At 38.1% G+C, this 25,057-nt stretch overlaps 1 long non-coding RNA gene across 3 annotated transcripts in view; it reads right to left on the bottom strand.

Annotated features, from left to right (window-relative positions):
• Window positions 1-3,905: 3,905 nt before the first annotated feature.
• The window catches only part of LOC125107708 (uncharacterized), a 60,107-nt gene continuing 38,955 nt past the window's right edge, over window positions 3,906-25,057 (bottom strand). For 2 of the 3 annotated variants that reach the window (XR_007129640.1, XR_007129639.1), the window contains exon 4: window positions 11,330-11,484. This is a non-coding gene — a long non-coding RNA (uncharacterized LOC125107708). Of the gene's footprint in view, window positions 3,921-11,229; window positions 11,485-25,057 lie in introns of those variants that run through there. The other variant, XR_007129638.1, reaches the window with a different exon arrangement.

The following is a 25,057-nucleotide window of genomic DNA, read 5'->3' on the forward strand; positions in this document are numbered from 1 at the left end:
ACAAACTGAGGGTTGATGGGGGGAGGGCGTTGGGAGAGGGGGGTGGGGTTATGGATATTGGGGAGGGTATGTGCTATGGCGAGTGCTGTGAAGTGTGTAAACCTGGCGATTCGCAGACCTGTACCCCTGGGGATAAAAATATATGTTTATAAAAAATAAAAAAATTATAAAAAAAAAATTCTGGACCTAACCACCAATTTACAGAATACACATGAGACAAATAAAAAGATGTTATACATATCACCATAGCGGTGATAAAAATCAGCCCATGAGGAATTCCGCACAACAAATGTCCAGTCTCTGCAACAACGGCAGAAATTATCATGAGGGAGAGAAGAGAAGGATGTGGTGGTAGGAATGGGAAGGGGGCAGACAGAGAGAGAGAGGGAACGTACGGATTAAAAGAAGTTAAGAAACCTTTTTATTTAGATGGTGATTGGAACAACTTGTAAAATTTTAAACTTAGGAGACAGAGAAATGTACACATTCAGGATATCTGTTGACATTCAGCTATTATGGCTAATTTTTAAAATGTGATTATGGGATTATTGTTATTTTATTTTATTTACCTATTTTGGAGAAGACAGGCTGTGTGCAGCTGGTCTATGGTGTTACAAGTCAGGATGGTCACTATCTGAGTAGTGGCTGGAAGGGAGACTCCCGGGACCTGGTGACCTTGTATCTTCAATCTCCTTGCGGACTTAATTGAGTTTTAAGTTTGAGAAAATTTACAAGCTGTGCTTTGAGTGACGTTGTGCTCTTCTATATCTATATATTTTTGTTTTTATTCAATAAAAGTCTTTTCAAAAAAAATTGACCAGGAGTTAACAATTGTTCAAACTTGGTAACAGGTACATAGGAGTTTATTACAGAGTTATCTATGTTTCTGTTTTAGATTTTCTATCATAAACTAGAATCATTATAGCAACTAGACCAAAACTAAGATTCAACTCAAGCTTTATCTTGAAAACCCAAACTAACCCAACCCCAAAACAAGTTTGTCCAACATTTCACATAATGCAGGTTAAAATCGTATCCATGCACCAATTCTTAGAAGGAACAAAGTGAACCCTGAGTAGATCAATGACATCTTTGGCGGCACTGAGTTTCACAACGAATCTATAAACCGGGTCATGTTTTGTTCCCTTATGGTCTTCATCCACTTCCCTAGGGGCCTCCCCTAATCCTTCGATAGTAAACTCACACTCTGCCCCAGCATGGGGCATCATTCTTGGTGAGTGTCTTTCCTATGGTTGACTGTCCCAGTGCAGCCAGATCCTCATTTGTCAATGACTTTGCAGATGTTCTGAGCTGTTCTCCAGTATCTATTTCAACACTGTCATGAAATCCCACCTCTTTCGCAAGATTTGAAATTCACTATGCAGTAATATGCAGTCTGTTTGGGCTGTTGTCATTCAAGCTTACCACATGAATCAACACAGAAAGGGTGACCAATAAAACAGTGGCCAGAGACCAATTCTGCTTCTTCACTTTAGATTAGATTAAAAAACACAATATACAATATACTATATACAAATACTCTATATTTTATATACACAATATACTATACACAACATACGATATACTGTATACAATATACTATAATTTAGGAGGAAGAAATGGGGAGAGATGATTTAGCACTGACTGAGTGCCACTATGTGGTCAGCCCATTCGTGAATGTTTTTATGCTAGTTAACTTGGGCTTCCCTCAATAAACTGGAAGTGGGGCCTTTCAAATAGTGCAAAGTCCAGTAGCAAGAACTCCTGTGTCCGAAGGGTCAGAATCTATCACTCCTAACATAAGCAAGTGTTGAAGAATTTCCTGACATTTTTGAACCCTCCCAGAAGAGGCTTACATATCTCACATATCCCATATTATTTTAGTATATGTGCTGCCGAAGCGAGCACTCACATATCCCATATTAAACAAGTTAAGACGTTCTTCTTCGACCCTGCCAACCCCAGGAGTTACTCTTATCTACCTGTCCCTCGTGTCCTGTCTACCTCTCTCTTGATCCCCTTTTCCTCCCTCTAGCTTATCATCTTGCCTCCCCCCAAAAATAAAACAAAATCCTCCCCCTTCTTTTACATAGAGGGGTTCAGCTTGGGCCCAGCCTTGATCCTCAACCTGTGTTCCCCACTCATCACAACTCAAAGCACAAGATGACCCCACAGCCACCCAAATGTCTGTCCTTAGAGGGACATTCAGGAAACTGGGGTTTTTATCTGAGTTTTTCTTTTGTGGCCTTTGCCGACCAAAACTTCAGGATGTTCCTCCCAGACCCAGACAGCGTTCTCCCCAGGACAAACCCTGGCCAATACAGCTCTGTTCATGCTGAGTACAAGGAAAGAAAACTGAAAAGCTACTTTAACATAGGTTATCTCAGAATGGTGTAACTGTGAAAGCCTTGTACTTTCTTTTTTTGTGCTTATCTGTGTTGTTAAAATGGCCTGGAATATAAACCTCTATTTAAAGCATTTTATCTTTTTTTAAAAAGATTGCATGGAGCACGAGAAGTTAACATGTGTGTAATAATTCATGTGTGATTATACTTTGATTTCTGAATCAGAGACAGATCTTAATTCTGAATGCTAAGGTAAGGCATTCATGGAAAAGAGCTTTAAAACATTTTTTTTTAGGTTTCATGGTAATCATCTTTGAGAGATTTGAGAGATTATTCCAAGCACTGGAAACAACATATGATTGGATTTTTTAAGAGTCCATGAAAGTATAGGTTGACTTCCAGAAAACATAATGCCATGAGAAGTGTTAAAATCCTTCTTCCCAGAAATGTCTGGAGTGACCAAAGAAATATGATGAGCGTGAGCTAAAATGTCATCCCAAATGCCCCACATCTTATAGACTAAAGGAAGATGCCATGAGCTAACTAACAAGCATCCTTACTTTGAATACAAAATGGTGCCAAGCAGAAGCAGACCTTCTTCTGCATTATAAAGGCATTCCCGTACTTCACACCTGTCCATGAACACTAAAGGGATATCCCCATAAGTAATAACATTTGGGTGGTCTGCATTTATACTAACATATAGGACCTCCTGGTATAAGTTGATACAGTAATTTAAATAGTTTATGTTTAAATTTAATAATAAACCTCAATAAGAAACATGTTTGTGGGCACCTAGGTGGCTCAGTCATTAAGCATCCACCTTTGGCTCAGGTCATGAATCCAGGGTCCTGGGATGGAGCCCCTCTTCAGGCTCCCTGCTCTTTGGGAAGCCTGCTTCTCCCTCTCCCACTTCGCCTGCTTGTGTTCCTGCTCTTGCTGTCCCTCTCAGTCAAATAAATGAATAAATAAATAAATAAATAAATAAATAAAATCTTAAAAAAAGAAAAAAGAAGAAACACATTTGTACTTTATAGGACTAGAAAGTAAATATACAGGAGAGCCTGCATGGCTCAGTTAGTTAAGCATCTGCCTTTAGCTCAGGTCATGATCTCAGGGTCCTAGGATCTAGCCCCACATTGGGCTCCCTGCTCAATCAGGAGCCTGCTTCTCCCTCTCCCTTGGCCCAACCCCCACCACTCATGTGCTCTCTTTCTCTCTCTCAAATAAATAAACAGAATCTTTTTTTTAAAGTAAACATACAAATCTGCACTATTTACCTGATGGAAGTTATTGATAGGAACAATTAGAATAGAAATAGTAGCAGACTTAGAGGATGATTGTGGAGCTGACCAGAGCAAGAAGAAAAGAAAAAAAGTGAAGAATGAAAGAGCCAGGTTGGGCAGAGAGAAGGAGAGCAAAAAGGTATTACATAAGCACAGGGTAAAATCGTTGAGCGATGATCACATGTGGCTGAGCAAATTAAAGAGTAGTAACAATAAAAGCCAACATTTGTTGAACACTCACCATATGCCAGGTAGAATGTGAAATTCTGACTGTGTAATATTTAATCATCTTTGAAAAAGAAAAAAAAAAAGTAGGTGAGCTTCCTAACACTACTAGAATTAGACGGTTAGATGGGATATTTTGCAGAACTTTTCTCTAACTTCAAAATTCCAGAGATGGCTTTTAATGTATATGACATTCTGCTTCAGAACCTTGCATGGTGTCCGTACATTAAATAAAAAAATATGCCAGACTTTTTTTAAAGAAGACACTGAAACATTTTTAAATATTCTAAAGTCAGGATAAAATGGCCATATACTCACAAATTTTTGAAATCTCTCTCTTTCTTTAAAGATTTATTTATTTATTTTAGAGAGAGAGAGCATGCGTGCAAGCAGGAGAAGGGGCAGAAGGAGAAGAAAGGAGAGAGAGAATCTCAAGCAGACTTCCCACTGAGCGTGGAGCCTGACATGGAGCCCAATTCCACAACCCATGAGATCACAACCCATGCATGACCACCTGAGCTGAAATCAAGAGTCAAATGCTTAACCAGCTGAGCCACCCAGGTGCCCTTCTTGAAATCCCTTTCGAAATCACTCTTGAAAGTGAATGACATGCACTTAAAAAATAAAAACAGTAAAGAACAGGTCTTTCATGATGAAACAAACAAACAAAAGGTCCAATCTTATACCACAACCTTGCACCAAATTCAGATATAATGTCAGGAATGGAAAAGTGACTCCCTTTCCAGAGAAGAGTATGCAAAGTAGCAGCAAGTGGGAAAATTCTGGAAAACCCACAGTGCTGACAGGTCAGGGGCAGAAAGGGCATAGCTGGCTTCCAGCCTCTTTCCATGCTGGCAGGAAAGGGCTCAAGGCCCATACTTGGAAGAACGGCCAAATTTATCTTCCACTTTGGCCCAAGGAGAAAAAACTGAAGGGCCAAAGTGCAATCACCATTTTTACACTCCTGGCAGTGGAAGTAGCAGTGATTCAGGTAAGAGAGGAAAATACAGAACTATCTTTTTTTTTCACATGTGAATGTCTCTGTCATCTAACTGCTTAAAAAATCTACAGCAAAAGAAATTTTCCATCTCCCAGATGGAAGAGTAAGTGATAATACAATCATCATTCCTTGTATTTTCCTTTACCTTTGCATAGAAGAGTTATCTTGTGCTGCGTTTTTTAAAAATTTTATTCTAAATGTAGGTCTCTGATTTTTTTTAGATATTTTCTAAAAATTAGTCTATGAGGCATTATTAGCATAGAACTAATATGCGTTTACCATAGTGAAGAAAATATTTGTTATAAGAAAATAACAGCCCTTCCATACTCGTTTGTGGATCTCTCTGGGACTTTCTAGGACCTTTCTTACTGCTAATAGAATTAGATTTTGCTCTAGGCTCTGAAATGGGACAGAATGGTATATTAATTGAATGATCTCAGTGGCCATTCTGAATTTAAAGATGAACATTCACTTCTGTTCTATTTCCTACTCCAAATTTTGTCCAGCTATATTGCCCAACATAGCCTCTCAGAGTTTCTGCAATGAGGTTAAATAACAACACTAAAACATTTAAAATGAAATCAAATCTTCCAAATTAAATTAAAATATTCTAAAAATCATATATCGACATACTGTGATACTCCTAAATCCAATAAAAAAACCCTCCCATTGTTAATTTCCCATTGATATAATTAAGATATAAATCTCAAAAAATTAAAATCCAAAATCTTTTAGTTGAAGTCCCAAAGGACTAAAGTGTGAAAAAATTCTGCTGTCCCTGTGCATTACGAACCCAAGAAATTAAAGTCTCCAATTTCAGTTTAAAGTCTAAATAATCATTCTCCTCAACTGCTCATTTGCTCAATTTCAGTTAGATGAATTTTTCATGTCTTCATTCTTTAAGTAGCTGCAGCCTGGACTGTCTTTCTCTAGAGTGGCTGCAGTTCAGGACCTTAGATTTTGTCTGTTTGCTTGCCACACAGCTCAGCAGCCTCACTATGAAGGGTCTAAAGCATATAAAATTACACAGCAATTGTTTTTCACACCTACACATTAACAAAAATAAAACAATCCCCAAATCTTAGGATAGTTAACCCAAACAAAATTATTTTCCAAATCTCAGCAATTAGTGTCATCAAAAGTCATAATAGAAACTCAAAAGTATCTGAAAAATATTTTTCAACTTTACTAGTCAACCTATGTTGCTTGTCTGGGGCCCATGATCATAACCCCCAAAACGAGTTAGGATTGCCCAAGAATGTCCATAGCAGCGCACCTGGGTATCTGTTTGTTGGGCGACTGCGTTCGGCTCAGGTCATGATCCTGGAACCCCAGGATTGAGTACAGCAGGTTCACTGCTCAGTGAGGAGTCTGCTTCTCCTGCAGACCTCTTTCCTCTCATGCTCTCTCTCTCTCTCATTCGTTCTCTCTCTCTCTCAAATAAATAAATGAAATCTTTGAAAAAAAAAAGTTCATAACATTATGCATAACAGCCAAAAAAAAAAAAATGCAAACAATCCAGGGGTGCCTGGGTGGCTCAGTTGAGTACCCAACTCTTGCTTTCGGCTAAGGTCCTGGTCTCAGGGTCACTACACTGAGCTCTGCTAGGCTATGCACTCAGCAGGGAGTCTGCTTCTCTCCTTCCCCCTCTCCCTCTGCCCCTCCCCACTGCTGTCTCTCTCTTTCTCAAATAAATAAATAAATAAATAAAAGTCTAAAAATAAATGATATTATGCTGAGTGAAATAAGTCAAGCAGAGAGAGTCAATTATCATATGGTTTCGCTTTTTTTGTGGAGCACAACAAATAACACGGAGGACATGGGGAGATGGAGAGGAGAAGGGAGTTGAGGGAAATTGGAAGGGGAGGTGAACCATGAAAGACTATGGACTCTGAAAAACAACCTGAGGGTTTTGAAGGGGTGGGGGGGTGGGAGGGTGGGGGATGCTGGTGGTGGGTATTATGGAGGGCACGGATTGCATGGAGCACTGGGTGTGGTGCATAAACAATGAATTCTGTTACACTGGAAAGAAATTAAATTTAAAAAAAATAAAAAATAAAAATAAACAATCCAATGCCATCAACTGATGAATAGATAAACAAATGTAGCTCATCTATGCAATGAAAAATTATTCTGCTAAAAACTAATGGGAGTTGCTACATGCTACGATATGGATGAACCTTGAAAACATTATGCTGAAGTGAAAGATGTTAGTCACAAAGGCTACACACTGTATGATTCCGTTTACATGAACTATCCAGAATCGGCAAATCTGTAGAGATAAAAAGTAGATTAGTGATTACCAGGTGGTAGAGATGGAGAGAACCGTGACCGACTGCTAATAGATGTGGGCTTTCTTTTTGGTGTGATGGAAATATTCTGGAATTTGTTACTGGTTTTAGTTACTGGTAAACTGGCAATAGTGATAGTTAATATGCCAAAAATTACTGATATGCACATTTTTAAACCATGAATTTTATTTATATATATATTTATTCATTCATTCATTCATTCATTTTTAATTGAGGTGCCTGGGTGGCTCAGTCATGTTTAATTTCAATCATTTTATTTTTTTAATTTTAATGCCAGTGTAATTAACATAGTGTTAAATTAGTTTCAGGTGTACAAGATAGTGATTCAACATTTCTCAGTGCTCAAAATAGGGGCACTCTTTCTTTTCTTTTCTTTTCTTTTTTTTTATTTTATAAGTGCACTCTTAATCCCCTTCATCTATTTCACCCATCTCCCATCTGGTAACCATCTGATTGCTCTCTATAGTTCAGAGCCTGGTTTTTGTAAACGAGTCCTTTTATATCTCAATTTTTAAATCCCTTGGGAGAACATCTCAAAAGAAGTTAAATTTGATACTATGAGATTTACCACTTTTGTGGGACGAGGATGTGGTAGGGGCTGGGAGTCACTCATTTCTTTTCTCAGGGATTGTCATTTGAGATATTCATTTGACACATGTCATTTGAGATATTGTCTCTCTCTCTTTCTCTCTCTCTCTTTTTTTTTTCTTTAAACTAGTGAGGGAAGCAGTTGGCATCAGACCCTGAGAAGCAGCTCTTCCCGTTCAGTTTCCACTTCCCCTTGAGGGCCATCTTTCTGCTCGGTGTGGGCTCCCACGTGGTGACAGGGCCTGCACTCTCTCTCAGGAACCGGTGTTTTTGGTCCCGAGCCACAATGGAGACTGCCCCTTGTTGTGGAACATCTTAGGTCTATGAACCCAGCTTCCCAGGGAATGTTCATCCCCAGAACTATTTCAGCAGGAGAACCACTTTCAGCAAGTTCCTGAAATAAAGGGGCTTTTGGTGAAGTGCGCCTCTAGAGGCCTTGTGGGACAAATCCCTGTGTCATTTCTATTGGAGACCGCGCATCCTAGGGTTTGAGATGTTACAGGCTCTGGATGTCAAAGTGGGGAATGAATCTTAAAGACTCTTATAAACCATGCATATCCATGGCTTAGTCCCTTCATAGATTCCTCCCTTGGCTCTGAATTCAGTTCAAACACTATTAACTGGGGCACCTGGGTGGCTCAGTCGCTTATGCATTTGCCTTTGGCTCAGGTCAGGATCCCAGGGTCCTGGGATTGAGTCCCTGCTCAGCTGACCCCAGCTTCTCCCCCTCCCTTCCCCTCTGCCAGCTGCTCCACCTGCTTGTGCTCTCCCTCTGTCAAACAAATAAAATCTTAGCAAATACAATCTAAAGAAGAAAAAAAAGGCACAAAAAGACAGCAGCCAACCCACTCCTGCACAAGCCCTTTACTTGCACGCTAGTTATCAAGCTCATACACATGATTTAGCTGCATTAAATTCTTGCCCTGTGGACCTGGTTGAAAATCAGATTGTAAAAGTGCAAATAATTATCCCCAATCAAGATGCTCTTGTCCTTTTGAGTGAATCCTTACCTCAGATGCACTTGTTACTGAGGTTCTGATGGCCCCCTGTCTGCAGGCAGTGAGACCCTGTAAAGCTATTAAATACCAGTGTCATTCAAAATAAAACTGTCGTAATTCAAATTCTAAAGCCAGCCCCTGCTAGGCACCATGACCACCCACCATTAGTTCAAGACCAACATCTAAAACAACCATTTCCTTGGGTCAGAGTGGCCAAAAATTACAGTGACTCATCAAAGTCAAAATCTCAGGTTGCCTAAGACTTTAAGTGTTTGCCAGGGGCCATAAGAAGTTAGAAAGCAAAAAATTATTACAATCTCACTGCACAAAATAGGCCACTGCAAACTCCTAAGGACATAAATCCTCATGGCCTGGCTCTAGAGAAACCAGTCTGATCATCATTGTGTTCCTGATTCACAAACAGAAATGGATAGATTATCTGTAACTTCCTACATAACCCAAAGCCCTCAAACCTTAACCAAACACAAAGCTCTCTCTATATAATGATCTCAATGGCTTTAAAAATAAGCATCAAAATCCTACGCTCCAAAACAGAATATACAAAAATGATAATAACAACTGTCTTCAAGTGATTGGATGGCGAATGATTTCTATTTTCTAATTTTAATCTCCAAGATTTTTCTATAAAAGTTTCAATTATTTACACAATGAGAAAATTCCCTAACTGCCTCTGTGTCATGGAAGGGCCACATTTCCTGCTCTCACCTCCAGAAGCCAAGGGCTGATTAGAATTCTGACACTTCCTAGAAACTGCTGCAGCCTCCTGACATTGGAATGAGTCTGGATCTCACAGTTGTGTCACCGCTAGCCCAGGAGTCTCTATTTCTCCCATGAAGTTATGGGGTTTAACACAGAATCTCTGAAATTATAAGCAAAACAAAAATAAAGCAAAGTGACTAAATGTTTGGATTAGTCTTCAGATAGCCAGTAAGCTCACAAAAGCCTTGACTGTTTTCCAGAGAGAGTTGTAGAGAATAGAGAACAGGACACAGTTGTACCTTCACTAGCTGAACAAGTCCACAAGATGGGGCTATGATCATTTTCAATTTAGAATATTAGCTGAACTAGAAGAAATCTCAGCAGGCAATAAACAGATGTCTACTGTCATGGTGAAGTCTATAAAGATACATTTTAAAGTTAAAAAAATATTTGATCAGGGGTGCCTGGGTGGCTCAGTGGGTTAAAGTCTTGGCCTTCGGCTCAGGTCATGATCCCAGGGACCTGGGATGGAGTACCGCGTTAGGCTCTCTGCTCAGTGGGGAGCTTGCTTTCTCCTCTCCTTCTCTCTCTGCCTGCCTCTCTGCCTACTTGCGATCTCTGTCAAATAAATAAATAAATAAATCTTTTTTAAAAAGGGGGGATCCAGGTGGTGGGTATTAAGGAGGGCACGTATTGCACGGAGCACTGGGTGTGGTGCAAAAACAATGAATACTGTTACGCTGGAAAAAAAAAAAAGAACATAAAAAAATGTAAATAAAAAAAAAGCATTGAAGGTAATATAAGCAAGATTTCTATGACCAGAGTTCAAATAAAGCTCAAATGGTTTTGCAGCTTTCATTTAAGTATTTTTTTAAAGATTTTATTTTTTATTTTTTTATTTTTATTTTTATTTATTTTTTTTATTTTCAGCATAACAGTACTCATTGTTTTTGCACCACACCCAGTGCTCCATGCAATCCGTGCCCTCTCCAATACCACAACTGGGTCCCTGCTTCTCCCTCTCCTCTCTGCCTATGCTCTCACTATCTCTCTCTTTCAAAAACATAAATAAAATCTTAAAAAAAATCTTTCAGTGACATCCTATCATACTTAAAACACACATTTTTAAAGATAGCCTACAAAACACCCTGTATGATCTTGTTTACAATTTCATCTTCTACTATATATCCATATATTTGATTTTTTTCTATTTCTTTGTTACCTCAGATCTTTGCACTTTCCCCTTTTACTTTTGTGCTACAACTGAAGACTTTTTAAATAAGTCTTAAGATTCTTTTGATCAAACCAATATTTTAGATAACCTATCGGAGTTGTTTTCAAACCTTCATAAAAGTATGGCCAATTAAGGATGTATCCAAATTCTCTGGCCCAGATAATAAGCCATGTCTTCCATTGGGAGCCATGTAGGGACTTCCTGGAACCTGCAACCTGTAGAAATGTTTCATTTAGCCTCCTAAGATTCTGGCATTACTATTTCAACCGTCTAATGACAACATGAACATTGGTTCCCCCCAAATCCAAACTTGTTAACCCTAGCTCCCCTGATAAATTCTTGGGATTCTTTGCAAGCCTCCAGGCTTGCTGGAATGTACAGATTCAACCTCTTAGTGTTGAGGCTGTTTACACAGTCTAAATAGTGCAAATATGGAAGGATCTCTACATAGTACAGCTTAATGAGGCCTACTATTTCCCCTGCAGATTCAGTGTGGCCACTGCTGCCTTTCACTGACCAACCTTCAGAGCAGCAGTCCCCGGTTGCTTATTTCTTCCAATGGTGTTTGCCAAGGTCTCCACTTTAGTGGGATCTCCAGCAGACATTCCCATGCTGTGAGTCTTGTACTGTACTCTTAATGGGTCAACATGAGTCAAACAGATGCTCTGTAAGGGCCTCTCCTGCTCTTCTGAGATGATCTGGTGATGAGAGTAGCTGACTTTGATGGACAGCGATGGCACTGATGACTCCCCAGACTGTGGTATGGCCTTCTAGAGCTTGATAAAGAAAATAATAAAAATGTTATAGCTTTAATTTCCAAAATTAATTCTAAGGGTAACAGTGATGATAAGTAAATAAGATAAATTTAAATGACTGTCAATATAAGGAATTGTGCTGACCCGGGATCAATAAAGCATGGTTCTTGACTTCTCCCTCCTTTACTATCTTGCACAATGATTCACAAATTTTGGAGTGCATTTAAAAATCTGGGAAAGGTGGGAGTGACATCACCAAAATAATGATGTAGGAGACCTCCATCCCTTCACAAAGATCAATAATCAGAAAGCTACCCATGAACAAAAATGGCTCTGGAAGAGCTTAGGAGTCCTCTTAAGAAACCTTAGCGACACAGTGAAACAAAAAAACTTGAGAATAATTGCACAAGAAAAGAAGAACGTTTCATTTTGCCTGTATCATCTTCCCCCTCAAGCTAGCACTGCTCAGTGCCAAGAGTCCCCAACCAGAAAGAGTTTCACTTACCAGAAAAGGAAAAGCAGAGTGAGGGACCAGTATTCTCCATTCTTCTCCAGTATCCTGCAGTTCAGGATAATGCACAAAGATCCCAATTCAGTTTTACCCCACCCAGAGACCAACAAAAGTGAGATATTCAGAGATGGCTAGGAACAACAAGAAACATAATAGCTACTAATAGCAGCCACGGAGCAGGACCCACTGCAGTGAAGCCCAGCAGGTTTTGCCAGTGCAGAAATCAATCGCCAACTTAGCCTCCATGGAAATAAGTTTCACTAAATTTCACTAAGGTGAAAACCTGCAGTTTTCATCAGTTTTCAGGTATTGGCATTTGCTGAGACCCATTGTCGGAGTCTCTTCCCTCTAATTCCCCTCTCTGGATGCAAAAAGAGCCTGGAAACTGCACCAGCAGCCAGCCCAGGCCTCTGTTGTTGCACAAGTGTAAGATGCCAGTCCAGACCCTGAAGCTGACCCCACCACCATGTGTGCACTTGGGGCTAGCCCAACTACCTGTGCACTTGCACGCTGCAAGCCTGGCAAGCCTGACAATTGTCACTGGCCTCTGCTAAAGTGTGTAGGCCTTGGAGTAAGATTGTGGAGGCATAGGGGAGCACACCAACAGCCAGGGATTCTGTAATTGCTTGTGGGCCTGGATTAGACCCTGAATTCTGTCACTAGCCCCACCAGCTGTGCACCCACACATCCCAGGTTTGAATCCTATCAACAGTCTACTCTACTGTGCACCCATGGCAATACCCAACAGCCACAGTAGTGCATGCCAGTAAGCCTGTAGCTGGGCCTGTCCTTTGCTGCCTTCCATGACCCCACCACTGCATGATGTGCCCAACTGACACATGACATGACACAGGCAACTGAAGCTAGACTCTGCATCCAAGTATGCCACCACGAGCTCTGGCCACCACCACTACATGCCTGGTCCCTAGCCATTGTACCTGGAAGTGTCACTGAGGACCCCAACTACCCTTGAAGCCACTATGGACCCCTTGAATGCTTACCAAGGACAACAGTGTTGTCCATGCTATGGACCCTAGTCGCCTTAGCCAAAGAGAACCATGCCACCCACACCCCACACTAGGTGCCCTGCATCAGCATGCCCCCACTCTGAGGTCAAAGTCTTATATTACCCAAGTCAGGCCATAAAGTTTAGGTGACTACTTCAAATGCACAGACCTACAAAAGGCTATTGGAATTACAAAGAATTAGGAAAACATGACTCCACCAAAGGAATAGAGTAAACCTCCAGTAACTGGCCCCAAAGAAATGGAGATCCAAGAATTGCTCAACAAATAATTCAAAACAGTTGTTCTAAAGATGTTCAGGAAACTATTTAAAAAACACATATAAACAACTTAACAAAGTCAGGAAGACAATACAAGAGAAGAATGAAAAGTTCAACCAAGAGAAAACATTTTTTAAAAACACCAAACAGAAATTTTGGACCTGAAGAATACAGTAATTGAATAGTTCAATAGAGAGCTTCAGTATCAGACTTGACAAAACAGAATAAGGAATCAGTGACATAAAAGAGAGATTAACTGAAATTATCCAAATAGGGGAGCAAGAAGGAAAAAGAATGAAAAAGAATAAAGAAAACTTATGAAAATTATGGGGCACCATCAAAGCAAAGCAAAACAAAACAAAAACAATGTAAGGATCACTGGAGTCCCAGAAGGAGGAGAGAAAAATGTGGGAAAGAGCTTAGTTAAAGAAATAATGGCCGAGACTTCCCAAACCTGGGGGAGAGATTTGGAGATCCAAGTTAATGAAGGTAATAAGTCACCACAAAATTTCAACCCAAAATGATCTTCTATAAGATGCATTATAATGTAACTCACTAAATCAAAGACAAAGAAAGAATTTCAAAAGCAACAAGAGAAAAAAACTCTCTCATACAAGGTAAGCCCCATAAGGCTACAGCAGATTTCTGAGCAGGGACCTTGCAGGCCAGGAGAGAATGGAATGATATATTCAAAATCCTGTGAGAAAGAAACTGCCAACCAAGAATACTTAATCTGGCAAAGTTGCCTTCAGAAAGGAAGGCAAAATGAAGACTTTCCCCCCAAAAAGGAAGGTGATGGAGCTTACTACCAGTAGAACTGCCTTCCAAGAAATGCTGAAAGGAGTACTTGAAACTGAAGTGAAAGGATGATAATTAGAAACATGAAAACACATGAAAATTCACAACACTGGTATGTTAACAATTTAACTCTAGTTTAACAGTTAAAGGACAAAAGTTTTTTTTGTTTATTTGTTTTTTTAAAGATTTTATTTATTTATTTGACAGAGAGAGATCACAAGTAGATGGAGAGGCAGGGAGAGAGAGAAAGAGGGAAGCAGGACCCCTGCCGAGCAAAGAACCCGATGCGGGACTCGATCCCAGGACCCTGAGATCATGACCTGAGCCGAAGGCAGCGGCTTAACCCACTGAGCCACCCAGGCGCCCAAGGACAAAAGTTTTTAAAAATAACTACAGGTATGTATCGCCTGGAGCACTGGGTCTGGTGCATAGACAGTGAATCTTGGAACACTGAAAAAAAGTAAAATAAAATAAAAAACTATAGCTACAATGATTTATTAATGGATGCGCAATATAAAAAGAAATAAACTGTGACATCAAAAATATAAAAGGGTAGTATATAATATAAAATATATATATACACTATATGATATATGCAGTATATAATATAAAATATTATATATTTATATATATTTATGTTTATAATATAAAAATATAAAAGGGAGTAAAAGGGTAGAGTTTTCATGTGATTGAAGTTTAATTGTTATCAGTATGAAATAGACCACTATACATATAAGATGTTTCATGTAAGCCTCATGGTAACCAAAAAGCAGAAACCTACAATAGATTCACAAATGATACGTGGAAGAGAATCAAAGTGTACCACTACAGAAAATCATCAATTCAGAACAGAAGGCAGTCAAAGAGGAAGAAAGGTATAAGGGAACTATAAAACAGCTAGAAAACAATGAGATGGCATAAGTAAATCTTTACCTATTAATAATTACTGTAAATGAAAATGCACTGATTTCTCCCAGGAAAAAAACACAGAGTGGCTGAACAGATAAAATATATAAGACCCCCATATATGCTGCCTACAAAAGACTCACCTCAGCTTTAATACACATAGGCTAAAAGTGAATGGATGGAAAAAGCTATTCCATGCAAGTGAAAACCGAAAGAGAGCAGGAGTAGCTTTACTTACATTAGACAAAAGAGACTTTAAGCCAAAAATAGTTAAAAAAAAAAAAAAGACAAAGAAGGCCATTATAGAATGATGCAAGAGTCAACTGATCAAGAAGATACCACAATCATAAATACATATATGCATCTTACACGAGAGAACCGAAATATACTAAGCAAATACAACTAGATCTGAAGAGTGGGATGCCTGGCTGGCACAGGTGGTAGAGGATCCAGATTTGGGTTTTGGCTTAGGTCATGATCAATGTCATGAGATGGAGCCCCACATCATGTTCTGCACTCAATGCAGAGTCTTCTCAAGACTCCCTGTCCTGGGGGGAAAACAATTTACCATGCTAATGGACATCAAAAGAAAGCTGGGGTGGCAATCCTTATATCAGATCAATTAGATTTTAAGCCAAAGACTATAATAAGAGATGAGGAAGGACACTATATCATGCTCAAAGGGTCTGTCCAACAAGAAGATCTAACAATTTTAAATATCTATGCCCCTAACATAGGAACAGCCAACTATGTAAACCAATTAATAAAATCAAAGAAACACATTGACAATAATACAATAATAATAGGAGACTTTAACACCCCCCTCACTGAAATGGACAGATCATCCAAGCAAAAGATCAACAAGGAAATAAAGGCCTTAAATGACACACTGGACCAGATGGACCTCACAGATGAATTCAGAACATTCCATCCCAAAGAAACAGAATACACATTCTTCTCTAGTGCACATGGAACATTCTCCAGAATAGATCACATCCTGGGTCATAAATCAGGTCTCAACCCGTATCAAAAGATTGGGATAATTCCCTGCACATTTTCAGACCACAATTCTCTGAAGCTAAAATTCAATCACAAGAGGAAATTTGGAAAGAATCCAAATACATGGAGACTAAACAGTATCCTTCTAAAGAATGAATGGGTCAAGAAGGAAATGGAAGAAGAATTGAAAAATTCAAGGAAACAAATGATAATGAAAACACAATGGTTCAAAATCTATGGGACACAGCAAAGGCAGTCCTGAGAGGAAAATATATAGCGATACAAGCCTTTCTCAAGAAAAAAGAAAGATCTCAAATATACAACCTAATCCTACACCTAAAGGAGCTGGAAAAAGAACAAGAAAGAAACCCTAAACACAGCAGGAGAAGAGTAATCATAAAGATCAGAGCAGAAATCAATGAAATAGAAACCAAAAAAACAATAGAACAAATCAACGAAACTAGGAGCTGGTTCTTTGAAAGAATTAATAAGATGGATAAACCCCTGGCCAGACTTATCAAAAAGAAAAGAGAAAGGACCCAAATAAATAAAATCATAAATGAAAAAGGAGAGATCACAACCAACACCAAAGAAATTCAAACAATTATAAGAACAGATTATGAGAAACTCTACACCCACAAATTTGACAATCTGGAAGAAATGAATGCATTCCTAGAGACATATAAACTACCACAACTGAACCAGGAAGAAATAGAAAACCTGAACAGACCCATAACCAGCAAGGAGATTGAAACAGTCGCCAAAAATCTCCAAAGAAACAAAATCCCAGGGCCAGACAGCTGTCCAGGGGAATTCTACTAAACATTTAAAGAATAATTAATTCCTGTTCTCCTGAAACAGTTCCAAAAAAATAGAAATGGAAGGAAAACTTCCAAACTCATTTTATGATGCCAGCATCACCTTGATCCCAAAACCAGACAAGGATCCCATCAAAAAAGAGAATTACAGACCAATATCCTTGATGAACACAGATGAGAAAATTCTCACCAAAATACTAGCCAATAGGATCCAGCAGTATATTAAAAGGATTATTCACCATGACCAAGTGGGATTTATTCCAGGGCTGCAAGTTTGGTTCAACATCTACAAATCAATCAATGTGATGCAATACATTAATAAAAGAAAGGACAAGAACCATATGATACTCTCAATAGATGCTGAAAAAGCATTTGACAAAGTACAGCATCTCTTCCTGATCAAAACTCTTCAAAGTGTAGGGATAGAGGGTACATACCTAAGTATCATCAAAGCCATCTATGAAAATCCCACAGCAAATATCATTCTCAATGGAGAAAAACTGAGAGCTTTTCCGCTAAGGTCGGGAACACGGCAGGGATGTCCATTATCACCACTACTATTCAACATAGTACTAGAAGTCCTAGCCTCAGCAATCAGACAATAAAAAGAAATTAAAGGCATCCAAATTGGCAAAGAAGTCAAACTATCACTCTGTGAAGATGATATGATACTATATGTAGAAAACCCAAAAGACTCCACTCCAAATCTGCTAGAACTTGTATAGGAATTCAGTAAAGTATCAGGATATAAAATCAGTTGCATTTCTTTACACCAACAAGACAGAAGAAAGAGAAATTAAGGAGTCAATCCCACTTACAATTGCACCCCAAATCATAAGATACCTAGGAATAAACCTAACCAAAGAGATGAAGAATCTAAACTCAGAAAACTATAAAGTATGCATGAAAGAAATCGAGGAAGACACAAAGAAATGGAAAAATATTCCATGCTCATGGATTGGAAGAACAAATATTGTGAAAATGTCTATGCTACCTCAAGCAATCTACACATTTAATGCAATCCCTATCAAAATACCATCCATTTTTTTTTTCAAAGAAATGGAACAAATAATCCTAAAATTTATATGGAACCAGAAAAGACCTCAAATAGCCAAAGGAATATTGAAAAAGAAAGCCAAAGTTGGTGGCATCACGATTCCACACTTCAAGCTCTATTGCAAAGCTGTCATCATCGAGACAGTATGGTACTGGCACTAAAACAAACACATAGATCAATGGAACAGAATAGGGAGCCCAGAAATAGACCCTCAATTCTATGGTCAACTAATCTTCGACAAAGCAGGAAAGAATGTCCACCGGAAAAAAGACAGCCTCTTCAACAAACGGTGTAGAAAAATAGGATAGCCACATGCAGAAAAATGAAACTGGACCATTTCCTTACACCACACATGAAAATAGACTCACAATGGATGAAGGACCTCAATGTGAGAAAGGAATCCATCCAAATCCTTGAGGAGAACAGAGGCAGCAACCTCTTCGACCTCAGCTGTAGCAACTTCTTCCTAGGAACATCGCCATAGGCAAGGGAAGCAACAGCAAAATTGAACTATTGGGACTTCATCAAGATCAAAAGCTTTTGCACAGCAAAGGAAAGAGTCAACAAAACCAAAAGACAACTGACAGAATGGGAGAAAATATTTGCAAAGGACATATCAGATAAAGGGCTAGTATCCAAAATCTATAAAGAACTTAGCAAACAACACCCAAAGAACAAATAATCCAATCAAGAAATGGACAGAGGACATGATCAGACATTTCTGCAATGAAGACATCCAGATGGCCAACAGACACATGAAAAAATGCTCCACATCACTCGGCATCAGGGAAATACAAATCAAAACCACAATGAGATACCACCTCACACCAGTTAGAATGGCTGAAATTAACAAGTCAGGAAATGACAGATGCTGGCAAGGATGTGGAGAAAGGGGAACCTTATTACACTGTTGGTGGGAATGCAAGCTGGTGCAACCACTCTGGAAAACAGCGTGGAGGTTTCTCAAAAAGTTGAAAATAGAGCTACCTTACAACCCAGGAATTGCACTACTGGGTATTTACCCTAAAGACACAAACGTAGTGATCGGAGGGGCATGTGCACCCGAATGTTTATAGCAGCAATGTCCACAATAGCCAAACAATGGGAAGATCCTAGATGTCCATCCACAGATGGATAGATAAGGAAGATGTGGTATATATATACAATGGACTACTACGTAGCATCAAAAGTAATGAAATCTTGCCATTTGCGACGACGTGGATGGAACTAGAGGGTATTATGGTGAGGGAAATAAGTCAATTGGAGAAAGACAACTATCATATGATCTCCCTGATATGAAGAAGTAGAGATGCATCATGGGGGGTTTGGGGGGTAGGAAAAGAATAAATGAAACAAGATGGGATCTGGGGGGAGATAAACATAAGAGACTCTTAATGTCACAAAACAAACTGAGGGGGCTAGGGGGAGGGGGGTAGGGAGAGGGTGGTGGGGTTATGGACATTGGGGAGGGTATGTGCTAATGTGAGTGCTGTGAAGTGTGTAAACCTGGCGATTCACAGACTTGTACCCTGGGCTAATAATACATTATATGTTTATTTAAAAAAATAAAAAGACTCCCTGTCCCCTCTGCCTTTGCCCCTACCCCATGCTCTCTCTCTAAAATAAATAAATCTTTAAAAAATGTCTGAAGAGAGAAACAGACAAAACAATCAGAGTAGAAGACTTTAATACCCTATTTTCAATAGTAGATAAACCATCCAGTTAGAAAATCAACAAATGAATAAATTTTGGGGTAAAATGGGCAATAATAAATACCAGAGCAGAAATAATAAAACAGAGACCAGAAAAATAACAGGTAAGATTAACAAAACTAAACCAGGGGTGCCTGAGTGGCTCAGTGGGTTAAGCTTCTGCCTTCTGTTCAGATCATGATCCCGGAGTCCTGGGATCGAGCCCTGCATCAGGCTCTATGCTTGGCAGGGAGCCTGCTCCCCCCATCCAGCTCTCTGCCTGCTTCTCTGCCTGCTTGTGAAGTCTCTCTGTCAAATAAATAAAAATAAGAATAAAATAAAAATAAAAAACTAAATAAAAGTTTGGCTACACTAAGACTAAAAGAGAAGTCTCAAATAAAATCAGAAATGATTTTCTATTTCTTCCTGATTCAGTTTTAAAAGATTATATGTTCCTAGGATTTTATCCATTTCTTCTAGGTTGTCCAATTTGTTGGCATATAATTTTTCACAGTATTCTCTTATAATACTTTGTATTTCTGTGGTATCCATTGTTACTTCTCTTCTTCCATTTCTGTTTTTGTTTATTTGGGTCCTTTCTCTTTTTTTCTTGGTCACAAAATACCTCAAATAGACATAGCAATCTTGAGAAAGAAAAACAAAGCTGGAGATATCACCATTCCAGATTTCCATAATCAAAACATTATAGTACTGTCACAAAAATAGACACACAGATCAGTGGAACAGAAGAGAGCTCCAACATAGACCTATACTCATTAGTCAATTAACCTATGACAAAGGAGGCAAGACTAAAAAATGGGGAAAAGACAGTCTCTTTTATAAATGATATAGGAAAACAGGACAGCTATATAAAAGAATAAAAATGGACCACTTTCTAAAACCATACACAAAAATAAACTCAGAATGGCTTAAAGTCCTAGATATGAGACCTGAAACCATAAAAATCGTAGAAAAGAACACAGGCAGTAATTTCTCTGATATCATTCATATCAACATTTTTTTAGATATGTTTTCAATATGTTCCCTAGGGCAAGGGAAACAAAAGCAAAAATAGACTATGTCAAAATAAAGAGATTTTGCACAGCAAAGTAAACCATAAACAAAACAAGAAGACAACCTACAGAATAAGAGAAGATATTTCCAAGAGACATATCCAATAAAGGGTTAGTATATCATAATTAATGATTAACTAATAATTAATAATTAATATCTAATAATAATACATAAAGAACTTCTATGACTTAACACTTTAAAAAATGCCAGTTTAAAAAATGGGTAAAAGACCCAAAAAGGACTTTTTCAAAGAATACATACAGATGACCAAAGAGCCTGAAATGATGCTCAACATCACCCATCACCAGGGAAATGCAAATCAAAATGACAATGATTTATCATCTTAAACTTGTCAGAATTGGTACAATCAAAAACACAAGGAATAACAAGTGTTGTCAAGGATGTGAAGAAAAGGGAATTCTTGGGTAGTGTTGGTGAGAGTGCACATTGGTACAGACACTGTTGAAAACAATATGGAGGTTCCACCAAAAATTAAAAATAAAAATACCATATGACCCAATAATTCCTCTGCTATATATCCAAGAAAATGAAAACACTAATTTTGAAAAGACATATACATCCCTATATTTATTGCAGCACTATTGACAATAGCCAAGATATGAAAGCATCCTAAATTTCTATCAATAGACAAATGGATAAGGAGGAAGTAGAAAACGGAACAAACTGAGGGTTTTAGAGGAGAGGTGGGTGGGGGATGGTGATAGGTATTAAGGAGGACACTGGGTGTTACACACAAACAATGAATTATGGAATACTACATCAAAAACTAATGATGTACTGTATGGTGACTAACACAACATAATAGGAAGGAAGGAAGGAAGGACAGACAAGAAAAGAAAAGAATGAAAGAAAAAAGGAAGGAAGGAAGGAAGGAAAGAAAGAAAAAAAGGAAGAAAGAAAGAGAGGGAGGGAGGGAGGAAAGAAAAGAGGAAGGAAGGGAGGGAAGGAGGGAGAAAGAAAGGGAGGGAGGAAGAAAGAAAGGCAGAAAATGGAATTTTATGCAGCCTTAAAAAGGATGAGATCCTGCCATATGCAACAAAATGGATGGACCTGGATGGTATTATGCACAGTGAATTAAGTCATACTGAGAAAGACAAATGTGGGATCTACAAAACTCAAATGAATAAACAGACCAAATGCAGAATCAGACCTATAAATACAGAGGATAACCTGATGGCTGCCAGGGGAGTAGGAGTGAAGGGATGGGCAGAAACGTATGAAGGGGAGTGGAAGATATAGACTTCTAGCTATGGAACAAATCAGTCATGGAAATAAAAGCCACAACATAGGGAATATAGTCAATGTTATTGTAATAATATTGTAGAGTGAATCATGGAAGTTACAGGGGCACCAAGGTGACTTGATCAGTTAAGCATCTGTTTTCCCCTCAGATCATGATCTCAGGGTCCTGGGATTGAGACCTGCATTGGGCTCCCTTACTCAGCAGGGAGTCTCCTTCCCTCTCTCCCTTTGCCCCTCCCTCCTGGCTTGTGCTCTCTCTCTCTCTCTCAAATAAATAAATAATGTTTTCTTTTTTAAGTGGTTTAAAAAAAAAACATGGTAGCTACACTTGTGGTGAGTATAGCATAACATATAGAGAAATTGAATGACTATATTGCGCACCTGAAACTAATGGAACATTGTGTTAACTCTACTCAACCAGAAAAAAACAATTAAATAAAATCAGAAATGCAAAAGGAGACATAACTGACACCACGACTATACAAATATCATAAAAGATTACTGTGAACCATTACATGGCAATAATTGGAAACCAAAAAGAAATATATAAATTTGTAGAAACATATAACCTGTAAAGACTGAATCATGAAGAAATAGAAAATATGAACAGACCAATAATGCGTAAAGTCATTGAATCATTAATCAAAAACCTCTCAATGACAGGACCAGATAATTATATTGGTTGAATTCTACCAAACATTAAAGAAGCATTAACGACAATCCTTATCAAACTCTTCCAAAAAATTGAAGAGGAAGGAACATTCCCAAATTCATTTTACATGGCCAACACTGCCCTGATACCAAAGCCAGATAAGGACACTACAAGGAAAAACAAAACAAAACAAAACAAAGAAACCAAAAAGCCACAGACCAATATCCTCTCTGAACATAGGTGAAAAATTCTCAATAAATATTAGCAAACCAAATTCAAATCACAATAAAAGTACCATACACTATGATCAGGCAGGATTCATCCTTGTGATACAGGGTTGGTTCAACACATACAAATCAATAAAAAACATAATAATAAGAAGAATAGGTAAAAAGAACATCTTTAATAGAATAAAAGATAAAAATCATATGATAATCTCAGTAGATGCATAAAAAGCAATTGACAGAATTCAACATCCATTCATGATAAACTACCTCAACAAATTAGATAAAGAAACATACCTCAACATAATAATAAAAGCCATATGGGATAAGCACCCATATATCATACTCAATGAAGAAAGCTTGACAGCTTTTCTCCAAGCTCAGGAACAAGACAAGGATGCCCACTCTCACCACACCGACTGCAATCAGGCAAGAAAAAAAAAAACCCCAAAGTTTTCTAAATCAGAAAGGAAAAAGTAAGTTATCTCTGTTTGCAGATGACATGATTTTATATACAGAAAATCCAAAACATTCCACCAAAAAACTGTTAGATGTAACTAACAAATTCAGGAAAGTTGCAGGATACAATATCAACATACTGATATCAGTAGTGTTTCTATACAATAACAACAAATTATCTGAAAAAGAAATGAAAAATCCCACTTACAATAACATCAAGCACAATAAAATACTTAGAAATATAATTAACTAAGGAGGTGAAAAGATTGTGAATAGCCAAAGCAATCCTGAGAAAGAACAAAGCTGGAGACATCATACTTTCTTATTTTAAACTATATGTAGTAATAGAGCTTTAGTAATCACACAGTATAGTATTGTCATAAAAACGGGCATTTAAATGGAAGAGAAAAGAGTCCCCAGAAATAAACCCCTACACTTAGCGTCAGCTAACTTTAACAAAACATCAAGAATATACAATAGGGAAAAATGGTCTCTTCAATAAATGATACTGGGAAAACTGGATATCCATATGCAAAAGAATGGAACTAGACTCATTTCATCATACACAAAAGTCAACTCAAAATACATTGAGGACTTGAAGGTAAGACCTGAAACAACAAAATTCTTGGAAGGAAATATAAGAGGTAAGCTCTTTAATGTCTTGGCAATTACTTTTTTTTTTTTTTTGATACCAAAAGCAAAGGCAACAAATGAAAAATACATGTATGGGACTGCATCACACTAAAAATCTCTGTGCAAGGGAGCCTGGCTAGCTTGGTCTGTAGAGCATGCAACTCTTGATCTTGGGGTTGTAGGTTTGAGCCCCATTTGGGGTGTAGAGATTACTTAAAAATAAAATATTTTCTAAAAAATTAAAAAAGAAAAAGCTCTATGCAGCAGAGAAAACCACAACAAAAGCAAAAGGCAAGCTATGAAACAAGACAAGGATGTCCATTCACCACCTTTATTCCACATATTATTGGAAGTTCTCCCCACAGCAATCAGACAACAAAAACATATAAAAGGTATCCAAATTGGTAAGGGAGAAGTAAAACATTCACTATTGGGGGATGACGTGATACTATATATAGAAAACCAAAAAGACTCCCCACAAAACTGCTAGCACTGATAAACAAATTCAGTAAAGTTGCAGGATACAAAATTAATGCACAAAAACCTGTTGTATTTCTATACACCAAAAATAAAGCAACAGAAAGAGAAATTTAAAAACAATCCCATTTACAGCTGCAACAAAAACAAGAAGATACCTAGAAATAAACCAAAGAGATGAAAGGTCTGTACTCTGAAAACTATAAAAAACTGATGAAAGAAACTGAAGATGACACAAAGAGATGGAAAGACATTCCATGCTCATGGATTGGAAGAAAAAATATTGTTAAAATGCCTTTGATACCCAAGACAATCTACACATTTAACACAATCCTATCAAAAAAACAGTAGTATTATTCACAGAACCAGAACAAACAGGTCTAAAATTTGTATGAGATCACAAAAGACCTCAAATAACTAATGCAATCTTGAAAAAGAAAAGCAAATCTGGAGGCGTCACAATTCTGAAATGCAAGTTTTATTACAAAGCTGTAGTAATCCAAACAGTATGGTACTGGCACAAAAATAGACACAGAGATCAACTGAACAGAGTAGAAAACACAGAAATAAACCCACAGTTGTATGGCCAATTAAATTATTTCTGACAATTCAGGAAAGAATACCAATGGGTAAAAGTCCTTTCAACAAATGGTGTTGGGAAAACTGACAGCAACATGCAAAAGAATGAAATTAGACTACTTTCTTTCAACATACACAGAAATAAATTCAAATTCAAAATGGATTAAA

The sequence above is a fragment of the Lutra lutra genome, chromosome 8 (genome assembly GCF_902655055.1).
Source record: "Lutra lutra chromosome 8, mLutLut1.2, whole genome shotgun sequence".
NCBI classification, from domain to species: domain Eukaryota; kingdom Metazoa; phylum Chordata; class Mammalia; order Carnivora; family Mustelidae; genus Lutra; species Lutra lutra.